Raw genomic sequence first — 10,983 nt, forward strand, 5'->3', positions numbered from 1 at the left:
CGGGAAGGGCTTAAATATATAAGCCCTTCCCTGCAATTCATCCAGAAAAGTGTTAAACTAAAAAATATATATATACTGACCTGCTCCCGGCAGCCGGAGTTCCGCGCGGCCGTCCTGCAGTGGGTGTGAAGGGGGTGTGAGTCAGACCTGCCCCCTGATTGGCTCAGCGCTGAGCCAATCAGGGGGCAGGTCTGACTCACACCCCCTTCACACCCACTGAATGGGTGTGAGTGAGACCTTCCTCTGATTGGCTCAGCGCTGAGCTCACACCCACTGCAGCCCTACATAAAAAAAACTAGGAGGCCTAGTCTGTCCTTAATAGAAGATAAAGAAGACATTTAATACAGATGGAAAGCGCAATGCATATAACACAGTATAACGTAGAAATAAATAAGCCCCACGGAGAATAAATAGCGACAAGTATTTACCTGACAGGCGCTGGCTGCCTTGCAGGACAATAACCGGCGCCCATGTAGAGGTGGGCCTAGAATAAATACACTTCCATTATGCTTGATTGGCGGCTAGGGAAAAACACCTCCCTGTTGGCCAATTAGTCCCTACACCACAGGAGATATTGTAGCAGGGTTGTGAAAAAGGACACATTATATACTGATCCCACTGAGGGTTTTCCACAAATGACACTTCAGGGACTTTCTGCAATGACAGGAAGAAGGAGCCTAGCACCAAATGATGGAGCACATGCGCCAAAGGCAAAATCACTTGTGCAGCACATCTTGACGTCAACCCAGCTCCACTTCCTGATTGCAGCTGGTTTCATCTTGTCATCCTATTCATGTGTTTAAAAGTGTCCCAGTGGAAGAATTGCTGCGTGCCAAGCGATAGTGTTCCTCTGATTTGGACTACCAAATGGAGAAAACTATAAGCTTTGGAGAGATTACAAGATCACGATTACCCAAAATGGATGTTTTCTAGGGCTCAAAGTATTTCAGCTCAAAAAAATCATACTGGCTTGTTGATAGTTAAACCACACCCATGTAATAATGAGTAGGGTATGATCATTTTTTCAACCCCATACAGTGTAGAACAGGGGTGTCAAACTCATTTTCAGGGAGGGCCACATCAGCCTGATAGTTGTCTTCAAAGGGCTGACTGCAATTGTAAGGCTGCCTGTCCACAGGTGATTGTTCATTGCGTTACCCGCGGCAATAATCCGACCGTGGGTAACGCAGTGAACACTTTCCACAGCGTTGCTCTAGAACAGTGTTTCTCAACTCCAGTCCTCAGGACCCCTCAACAGGTCATGTTTTCAGGATATCCTATAGTAAGACCGCCTGTGGTAATGTCTGAGGCACAGACAATAATTACATCACCTGTGCCATCCTGAGGAAATCCTGAAAACATGACCTGTTGGGGGTCCCTGAGGACTGGAGTTGAGAAACACTGCTCTAGAAAGTACAGCCGTGGATTTCACAAACAGAGAATCATAGCGATTAAAATAACAATGAACACAAAAGAAAATGCAAGCACAACCATTCAAATATATTCAAATTCAGGTTTTTAAAAATGCTTACCTATTTTGTTTTTTGGCTCGATGTCTGACACACTGTTTTCCCATGGTCAGTGTGTGTATGTCTGGTTTTAGGTCTTGTGCTGCAGCAATACGTAAAACAGCATGGAGGTTGTCATCGGTGATGCGTGAGCTGTGCTTGGTCTTGTTTAGATTCATTATTGAAAACGTGTTCACATAGATAGGTGCTCCCACACATGGAAAGAACACGGGTAGCATGAAGTCGGAGCTGTGGCATCAAAGCAGGGGGCAGTAGACGTTAAAAGTCCTTGATTTTAGCATTCTTGAACTTTATTCTCAGACCACTATCGCTTTGAATATCAATCAACTCCATCTGAAGGTGATGGGGTGCGCTGTTGACGTCAGCGGTTAAAGGATTGTCAAAGATGGCAAAGCTTGAGTGCTGTGTTTTAAAGTCAGAGAAGCGCCGATCAAACTCATCAATTAAGCGACTCACTTTGGTAGCCAATCGAATGCTTGAAAAAGCTCCAGGAACTGAGGCTGAGATAGTAACATAGTATGTAAGGCCGAATGAAGACATTGTCCATCTAGTCCAGCCTGTCTATCCTACTGTGTTGATCCAGAGGAAGGCAAAAAACCCCAAGGCCAGAAGCAGATGCTCTGACAAACAGGAAAGTGAGCAAGATTGTCCTGGTCCAGTTGGGATTTCCATAGGTGAAGTTTATGCAGGAAAGCTGTGATCATGTCGGACATCTGTGTGATGACTTGCTTGCACCCCTGCAGCTTCTGATTCAGTTGAGCGAGATGTTCAGTTATGTCACACAACATAGCAAAATCACATAGCCAGTTTGGATCTGACAGCTCAGCCAAGGGTTTTCCTTTACTTTGCATGAAAAGTGGAATTTCTTCTCGAAGCTCAAAAAATCGTTTAAGGACTGCACTCCTGCTCAGCCACCTTACTTCTGTATGGTATGGCACGTCTCCATGCTCCGAGTCCATCTCTTGTAAAAACTGCTGGAACTGGCGATGATTCAAGCTATGTGCCTGAATGAAGTTTACTGTTTTCATGACCGTGGCCACAATATTATCTAGTTCCAGAATCTTTCCACACAGAGTTTCTTGATGGATAATGCAATGATATGTTATCAGAGGTGTGTGGCAGTTACTTTTTTGCATTTTCTCCTTCATAAGTCCAACTAAGCCTGTTTTTTCCCCACACATTGCAGGTGCGCCATCAGTAGTTAGCCCCACCAACTTTTCCCAGGGTAATTTATGTTTACTTATTGACTTCTCCACCGCATCAAAAATGTCCTTCCCTGTTGTCGTCCCATGCATAGCAATTACATCCAAGAGGTCCGCCTTCACACCTCTTATAAAAATAGTTGCGCTGTATCTGTGTTGTCTGTGCTTTCATCAACAGCTAACGAAAAAGCCAGATAGCTGCATGCCTCTTCAACCAGCTGTGTTGTCAGATTTTCTGCTAGTTCATTAATTCTGTTAGCGATGGTGTTTCTTGACAAACTGATATTTTTAAAACTCTGCATCTGATCGGGGCGCACCTGCTCACACACTGTTAGCATCTACTGCTTCAAAAATGCACCCTCCGAAAAACACCGAAGCTCATGCAATTTCTTCAGCCACAATAAAGCTAGCTTTCACTGCTGAATCATTTTTGGCTGTAGCTTTTGTAAACCTATTCTGCTGCGATTGCAGTCTACCTTTTAATTCTTGGACAATATGTTGGCTGTCTTGCAAATTATAATTAGCATATTTAGTTCCATGTTTGGTCTCAAAATGTCGTCGTATATTGTACTCCTTTAACTGCCTCAAGACACTGCCTCATGACACAAAAGACATACTGGTTTTTCTCCCGGAAGCACAAATATGTACTCACTCCCATCTTTCATTAAATTGCCTTCCTTCTGCATCAATTGTTCTCTTGCTGGACATTTTGGCATTCAAATTGTTGCACCAGCAATGTTACAGTGTGCCACCTAAGTAAAAGACCAATATGTCCTTTAGGAGCAGGTTAGATAATAGCCAGCCCCTTCCACCACTTTAGCACCTGTGTCCCAAATAATGCCTCCCTTGATGGCCTGCATAGTAATAGCAGTAGTAATAGTGACCCCCACAGAGACCTCCGCAGTAATAGTTACCCCCACAGAGGCATCCACAGTAATAGTGACCGTCACAGCAGCACCAGTAGTAATAGTAACCCCTACAGCAGCCTCAGAAGAAATAGTAACCCCCGCAGAGACCTCCACAGTAATAGTCATCTCCACGAAGGCATCAGAAGTAATAGTGATCCCCACAGAGGCATCCACAGTAACAGTGACCCCTACAGCGGCCACTGCAGTAATAGTGACCCCCTACAGAGGCATCAGCAGTAATAGTGACGCCCTACAGCAGCCTCCACAGTAATAGTGACCCCTACAGGAGCCTCCGCAGTAATAGTGACCCTCACAGAGGCATCCACAGTAACAGTGACCTCTACACTGGCCACCGCAGTAATAGTGACCCCTACAGAGGCATCACCAGTAATAGTGTCCCCTACAGCAGCCTCCGCAGTAATAGTGACCCCCTACAGCAGCCTCCACAGTAATAGTGACCCCTACTGGGGCCTCCGCATTAATAGTGACTCCTACAGGGGCCTCAGCAATAATAGTGACCCCTACAGCAGCCACTTCAGTAATATTGACCCCTACAGGGGCCTCCGCAGTAATAGTGACCCCTACAGGGGCCTCCACAATAATAGTGACCCCTACAGGGGCCTCAGCAGTAATAGGAGGATTTAGCTCTGCCACTACTTAGCTCCGCCCCCGTCTCGCCCCCTCCTATTGCAAATAGTGGCAAGGGGCAGAGAGGGGGCGGGAGCTCAGTTCCTGCTCCTGGCTCTTCCATCCCCCCCCCCCTGCAGACAAGGACACTGTATATCGGCTCAGCGTGAAAACCAAGTCAATATACGGTTGTCTGAATCCACCCTAAAGGTGATAATATGCATAAGGGCTTATACACATGGGCATATTTTTCATCAGTATTTTGTGAGCCAAAATTAGAAGTGGAACCTACAGAAAGAAAGTATAATGGAAAGATTTGTATTTCTTCTGTATTTTGGACCCACTCATGGTTTTGGCTCACAAAATACTGATTAAAAATACGCCCGTGTGAATAAGCACTAAGGGTAGAGGTTGTGTTAGAATGGTAAAGTGACGTTTTTGTAACAGATTAAAGCCTCAGTGACGCAGTGTTGGCGCATGAAACAAAATCACATCTATTAGAATCTATGGTTTCCTGTGGGTTCCTTCAAACAAACAATTTTTTGACGCACCTAAAAAATCATGCGGCAAAATATAGAACATAGACATTTTATTTCAACACCAAAATTTATTGGTCTGCTAAAAGATACGACATGTTCTATCTTTTGAAGGACCAACGCAGGAGGCTCCAATAGACTCCTACGAGAGTTTCTTGGGAGCCATCTGAAAAAGGGAGGGGGAGGGAGTTTAGCAGCAGCGAGCGATGCTAAACAATGACAGGTGCCTCTAGTTAGGCATTTAAAGTAACTAAATAGTATTTCTGTAACCGAGGAATTTTGGGGTCGCGGTGTTATTTTATGGCAGCCAGCCATCTGAATGGATGATAAAGTCGCAAAGAATAGCCGCGACTTGGTCGCGGCTATTCTTTGTTCATCCAACTTGCAGCTAAGTTAGTCTTCATTTTTTTTGTGCGGCTAGCTCAGCGTCAAAATGATGCCTGTGTAAAAGGCATAAATGCACAGTACTAACCTACAGGTCAACTACCATCCAACATGATACTGAAAATAAGACCCTGTCATATATCAATTTTTTTTCCCAAAAAAGTCACTAGATCTTTTTTTTCGGGAGAGATCTTATTATACTTACCTAGCAGGCTAGGTCCAGGTCCCTTCTGCTGCTTTCCACAGCTCTGATACGCTTCTCGTAGCCCTCAGCCGCTCATACATCACTTCCTGGTTATGGATACATCACAGAAGGGGAAATATAAAAAAAATTAAAAACAGTCACAGAAAGTGGCCATTACTTACTGAGTAAGGAGTGCATATAGATGCATCCTCTCACCATGCAGGTAGCTGACTACCAAATGAGGGAGCCAATTACACCTGTGCAGGACACCAATGAGACAGTCACTCACACTGCCTCTTGATATAGAGGAGGGTGGCTGCTTGGCGTGTACTCCCACACAGTGGATACAAAGTGCCAGACCATTCTGATATATGTGTTTCACCATGCAGACCAGCAACCTAATAATGACGCCATGATAATTTGGCGGGTTGCCCTGCACTTCCATCAGTGAACCACATTGGTACTGCCACCCTAGGCTCCCCCTGGAGTCTTAAAGCCACGCTGCATGTGATTGATAGATAATAAATGCAAGGCATTGGTTGGATTTTGGCCAAGATACATAAGCCCACTAACCACTTCATGGTTGCTTGCGTTGTAGTGGGTCCCTACACTAATATAAATACATCACAGAAGGGGAAATATAAAAAAATTAAAAACAATCACAGAAAACGGCCATTACTTACTGAGTAAGGAGTGCATATAGATGCATCCTCCTCTCACCATGCAGGTAGCTGACTACCAAATGAGGGAGCGAATTACACCTGTGCAGGACACCGATAAGACAGCCACTCACACTGCCTCTTGATATAGAGGGAGATGGCTGCTTGGCATGTACTCCCACACATAGTGGATACAGGGTGCCAGACCATTCTGATATGTGTTTCACCATGCAAACCAGCAACCTATTGATGACGCTATAATAATTTGGCGTATTGCCCTGCACTTCCATCAGTGAACCACATTGGTACTGCCACCCTGGGCTCCCTGGTTATCGGATTCATAAATCCCACCTGTAGGAAGCGATGGTTGAGATTGGTTCTTAAACTGCTGCTCCGCCAATCAATGCAGCGCTAGATGAACCAATGCGATGGCAGTGATTGGTTTAACAAGAGCTGCATTAATTGGCTGAGCAGCGGTGGAAGAACCAATCAACAGCCATTGCATTGTAGAGGCTGGATTTACAAATTGGCTGAGCTATGGCCAATGACAGCCATCACATTGGTTCATCCAGCATTGCATTGATTGGCAGAGCAGCCGTCGAAAAAACAATTACAGCTATCACTTCCTGGAGGTGAGAACCTCGCCAAACCTCTAGACAGAGCCTGCTAGGTCATGTATTCTTTTTTTTTGATGTAGCTTAAATCGGGCTTATTTTCAGGGCAGGGCTTATATTTCAAGCCTCGCCAAAAATTAGGCTAGGTCTTATTTTCAGTGAAACAGGGTAATAGTTTATTCGCTGGAAATTATAACTTGTTCATAGCTATTTAACTTATATACAAGTTAGCTAAATTCTATTGGAAAAATTATTATTGTATGATTTCTAGTGGTCTTAAAAATATGCATAATATCTAATTGTCTTCATGTTTGTACGAGAATTGAAATGACTATATTTCTACAATGATATCACATATGATATCATTGTAGAATATTATTTTAACATTTTGCGCTGCCTTGGTTTATTAAATAACCTAGATAATAATGTCCTCTACAGTATTACCAAAAAAATAATGAGACGCGTTTAATTTCCTGCTCTAAAATGTTCCGATCCACAGTATGAGATGATAGGAGTCTATAATATTCTTAATAGTTTATATGAAAATTCCTTGTTCCATTTTATTCAAATAAGATTTTGAAATTGCAGTGAAATGTTTAGCAAGTCTATTAAATTGGCCCGTACTGTAAAACTGAGATGTGATCTGCATCGGAAACGTGATTAGTTAGTAAAAATGGAAAGCTTGAGGGTAAGTGAGTTGGAGTTATTTAAAGGGAACGTATCATGCATTTGATTTTAGCTTCATTAACCCCTTCAGTGGCAGGTTTATTACCATGCCATACCTCATAGGACAGGCTTTTTAAATGAGTCAACAATGCAATTAAAACCCCAGAAGATTTCAGATGACAGCTTAGTGCTCTGCACATTTCAGCACTAGAGCTGTCCACGGAAATTTTCGGGGGTTTAACTGCATGGTCAGGGCAGCAAGCTCCAGAGATTTGCCGGGCGTGCTACTAAAGGGGTTTACTTCAACTGAACAATTAACAACAGCCCAACAATTCTGACAGTAGTGAAGCAGGGAGGATTCACAGGGTATGTGTATCTCTACAGTCCCAGTTATCTGTAGGTATTGATTCACTCACTCACTGTCTCTCTTGCTCTTCAGCAGCTCTCTATTCCTCCGGACACACGCGGTTCTTATGCAGCTTCCCTAGGTCCAGGCGCATACACTCCTGGAAGCTAGTTACGGTGGAACATCGCTTGGTAGAGATAGAACCAAGTGGAAGTAGCAAACCACCTTTCTGCCTCTTCCATGGCTCCTCACTGACCAACCGATTAGGTGTCTACCTCTCTTACACTTGGAGACAGACTCTCTACTATTCTCTCCTCTGTTCCTCATCTCAACAACTTTTTTTGCATTGCATCTTGCAAACACATATAACAAGCATCATCACATGACCACAAACAATACACACAAAATGATACATTTTCCAGACATTAACTCTTTCATGCCTTCAAACATCCAATACACATAAATCTGATGCACTCCACAAATGACACTGACAATTAGAGATGAGCGAACGTACTCGGTAAGGGCGATTTCGCAATTGAGCACCGAGATTTTCGAGTACTTCACTACTCGGGTGAAAAGTACTCGGGTGCGCTGTGGGGCGGGGGGTTGCAGAGAGGAGTGGGGGGTAGCAGCGGGGAACAGGGGGGAGCCCTCTCTCTCTCCCTCTCCCCCCCACTCCCCGCTGCAACCCCCTGCTCACCCACAGCAAACCCGAGTACTTTTCACCCGAGTAGTGAAGTACTCGAAAATCGCGGTGCTCGATTGCGAAATCGCCCTTACCGAGTACGTTCGCTCATCTCTACTGACAATGCATGGGCCACTACAGTACCATGAAGTTTTGTTTGTTTGGTTGCTTTGCAACAGCCAAGTGGGGGCACAAATAGACCAGTAACTAAAGTTTAGCTGCACTGTATACAGTAAGACTAGAGTTGCCAGAAACTACCCATGGTGTCATTAGTTGCTCCTTCCTTTCTATTTTCCTTTTTCTTCCCTTCCTTCACTCCCTTCCTCGCTCCCTCCCTTCCTTCTTGCTTTACACTGTAGCTTTGCTTATTCAGCTGCTAGCTATAAAGACAAGCTCACCCCAAGCTCATAAGGTAGTCAGTAGGCCAAGGACTGATATAAATTGCAGCAAGTAGAAAATGCTGACAGTATAACTTAAATGCAACTTAGCCAATGAGAATAAGAGGATTATGGTGAAACTACCAAATATACAGTATACTGTAATAAGTGAGCTTTAATAAAATGACATCCCAGAGATCTGCTATAACCATGCAGAGCTTCTTTCTTAGCCGAGGAAATTATTTAAAGGCATTCTCTTGGATATATACAGTATGTCAACTTTGGGGGAGCACTCAAGTCAGCACATGGTTCCTTTGATCTTCACAGTCTGTGCAATGTACAGGACATCCATAAACAGGGGCTTTCCATGCTGCAGATGGGACACTTAGGGCTCATGTCCAAGACCGTATAAAATACATTTTTCCATCCTTGCCCACTCATCTGATTGCCTGTCACACTCTGGATGTCCCATCTGCATATTTCAGTTACTTCCATGCAGTGCAGTATCCTCTCTGATGCTTTTCAAGCACCATCTTGGTACTAAAATATCTCCCTGCTTTCAATTGCACTATTCTGTGCTATCATTCCCATGAGGCATCAGTATAGCATCGCATGATTAGATAGAGTCTGTACCATCTCTGTGTGCAGGAAAGACACTACCATTACAATCTGTATTAATCTAAATAAAGTATAGAGCATAAGTATACAGTCCGGAGCTGTGCTTATAACTAATAGAAGCTGTGTGATCATTATCAATAACTGTGATAAGAGTGTCTGTTCCCCTCTCTAAAGAGCATGCATGGTACACTCCATGGAATATCACCACAGAGGGGTTATGCTGAGAAACTGACTAGTTTGAGAACACGTAAACCCAAGTAAATCTGAGCAGGTCAGAATTGAGATCCCATGACCACCTGAAGAGGAGTTTCAGATACAAAGGAATACCTTGCCAAGGTAATACTGGCTGAATTATATATACTGGGGACTAGCTCCATAATGAATGAAAAAACTTCACTGGAGAGACCTTTTAAAATGCAATATCTACAGTACAGTTGATGGAAATATAAAAAGCCTCTGATATTAAAATAATGCATGGATTTCTATAAGGCTGGGTCCACACGGGGCGGATTCCCGACGGAAATCTCGCGGTTTGGCCGCAGCGAAAAAACCGCAGGGAGAACCGCTGCTTCACAACCCATAGAGGAGAGCGCGGCCGCAGCAGAAAAAAAAATGAACATGCTGCAGTTGGCAAATCCGCGCCGCAGCAGTGTCTTCTGCCGGTTTAGCCGCAGTGGATTTGCCATCCCGTGTGGACAAGATTTCTGAGAAATCTTGACACATGGCTGGCTAATCCCGGGATGAGCGTCCGCATGCGGATTTGCCATGGCGAAATTCCGCATGGAATTTCCACGGCAAATCCGCCCCGTGTGAACCCAGCTTTAGAGGCTAGAATAGTACATACTGATAGTAACAGTGGGGGGAATTCATAAACAAGTTTACATTAAAAAGCCACACATTTTTGCACAAGCCCCGCCAACATAAAAATGTGCAACTTTTCTGCTTTTTACACTGCCCTGTTACTTTTGTAAAAGTTGGTATGGCTTGGCAGCAGGGAGTGAAGCTACCTGCACCCCCTCAAATTCATTATAGTCTACACCAGAAACTGGTGTATTTTATAGTGCAAATCAATGGCAAGTTTTACGTGCCGTAGATTTTAGCAAGTGGCACACAGCTGTCCCAAGATGTGCCAAATGTATCTAAGACTGACGTGTAAAACACTGATCTTAGGTAAATGTGTCATAGTGTTCTTATTGATCCATGTGAGTGAAGTTTCCCCAGTGTATCACCACAGCTGACCACCTGGGGGTAGCCTTTCTGTGAAGTATATGGGTGTTCTTTACATTGCACAGACTGTGGGACTGGTCAGATGCAAACTGCAGGACCACTGCAAAATTTATATATAGTGGTGCCAAGGTGGGGGGAGGGGGAACACATATTTTTAGAAATATGGTATTGTAAAGCCCTCTAACTCTTCAAGAACAATAGGACTTAATCAACTGTATAAATCCTGGAAACCCCTTTAAAGGTATTCCAGTTTCCTTTGGCCAACACTTATGAATAAGTTGGTGCAATTGAGAGGACTGTCATAGTCATGCCAGTTCATCAAATTACAAGTAAATTATGCCAGATCCTACTTTGCATTGTATAAAGGCTATGTCAGATCCAAAGTGATTCACAGAGACGCCACTTATAGTAATCTCCCACA

The 10,983-nt window shown here is 43.9% G+C and overlaps 1 pseudogene; it reads right to left on the reverse strand.

The window, feature by feature from the left end:
- Positions 1-1,528: 1,528 nt before the first annotated feature.
- LOC136628801 (general transcription factor II-I repeat domain-containing protein 2-like) lies at positions 1,529-3,439 on the reverse strand (annotated as a pseudogene).
- Positions 3,440-10,983: the final 7,544 nt, after the last annotated feature.

This window comes from Eleutherodactylus coqui, chromosome 5 (assembly GCF_035609145.1).
Source record: "Eleutherodactylus coqui strain aEleCoq1 chromosome 5, aEleCoq1.hap1, whole genome shotgun sequence".
Lineage (NCBI taxonomy): Eukaryota > Metazoa > Chordata > Amphibia > Anura > Eleutherodactylidae > Eleutherodactylus > Eleutherodactylus coqui.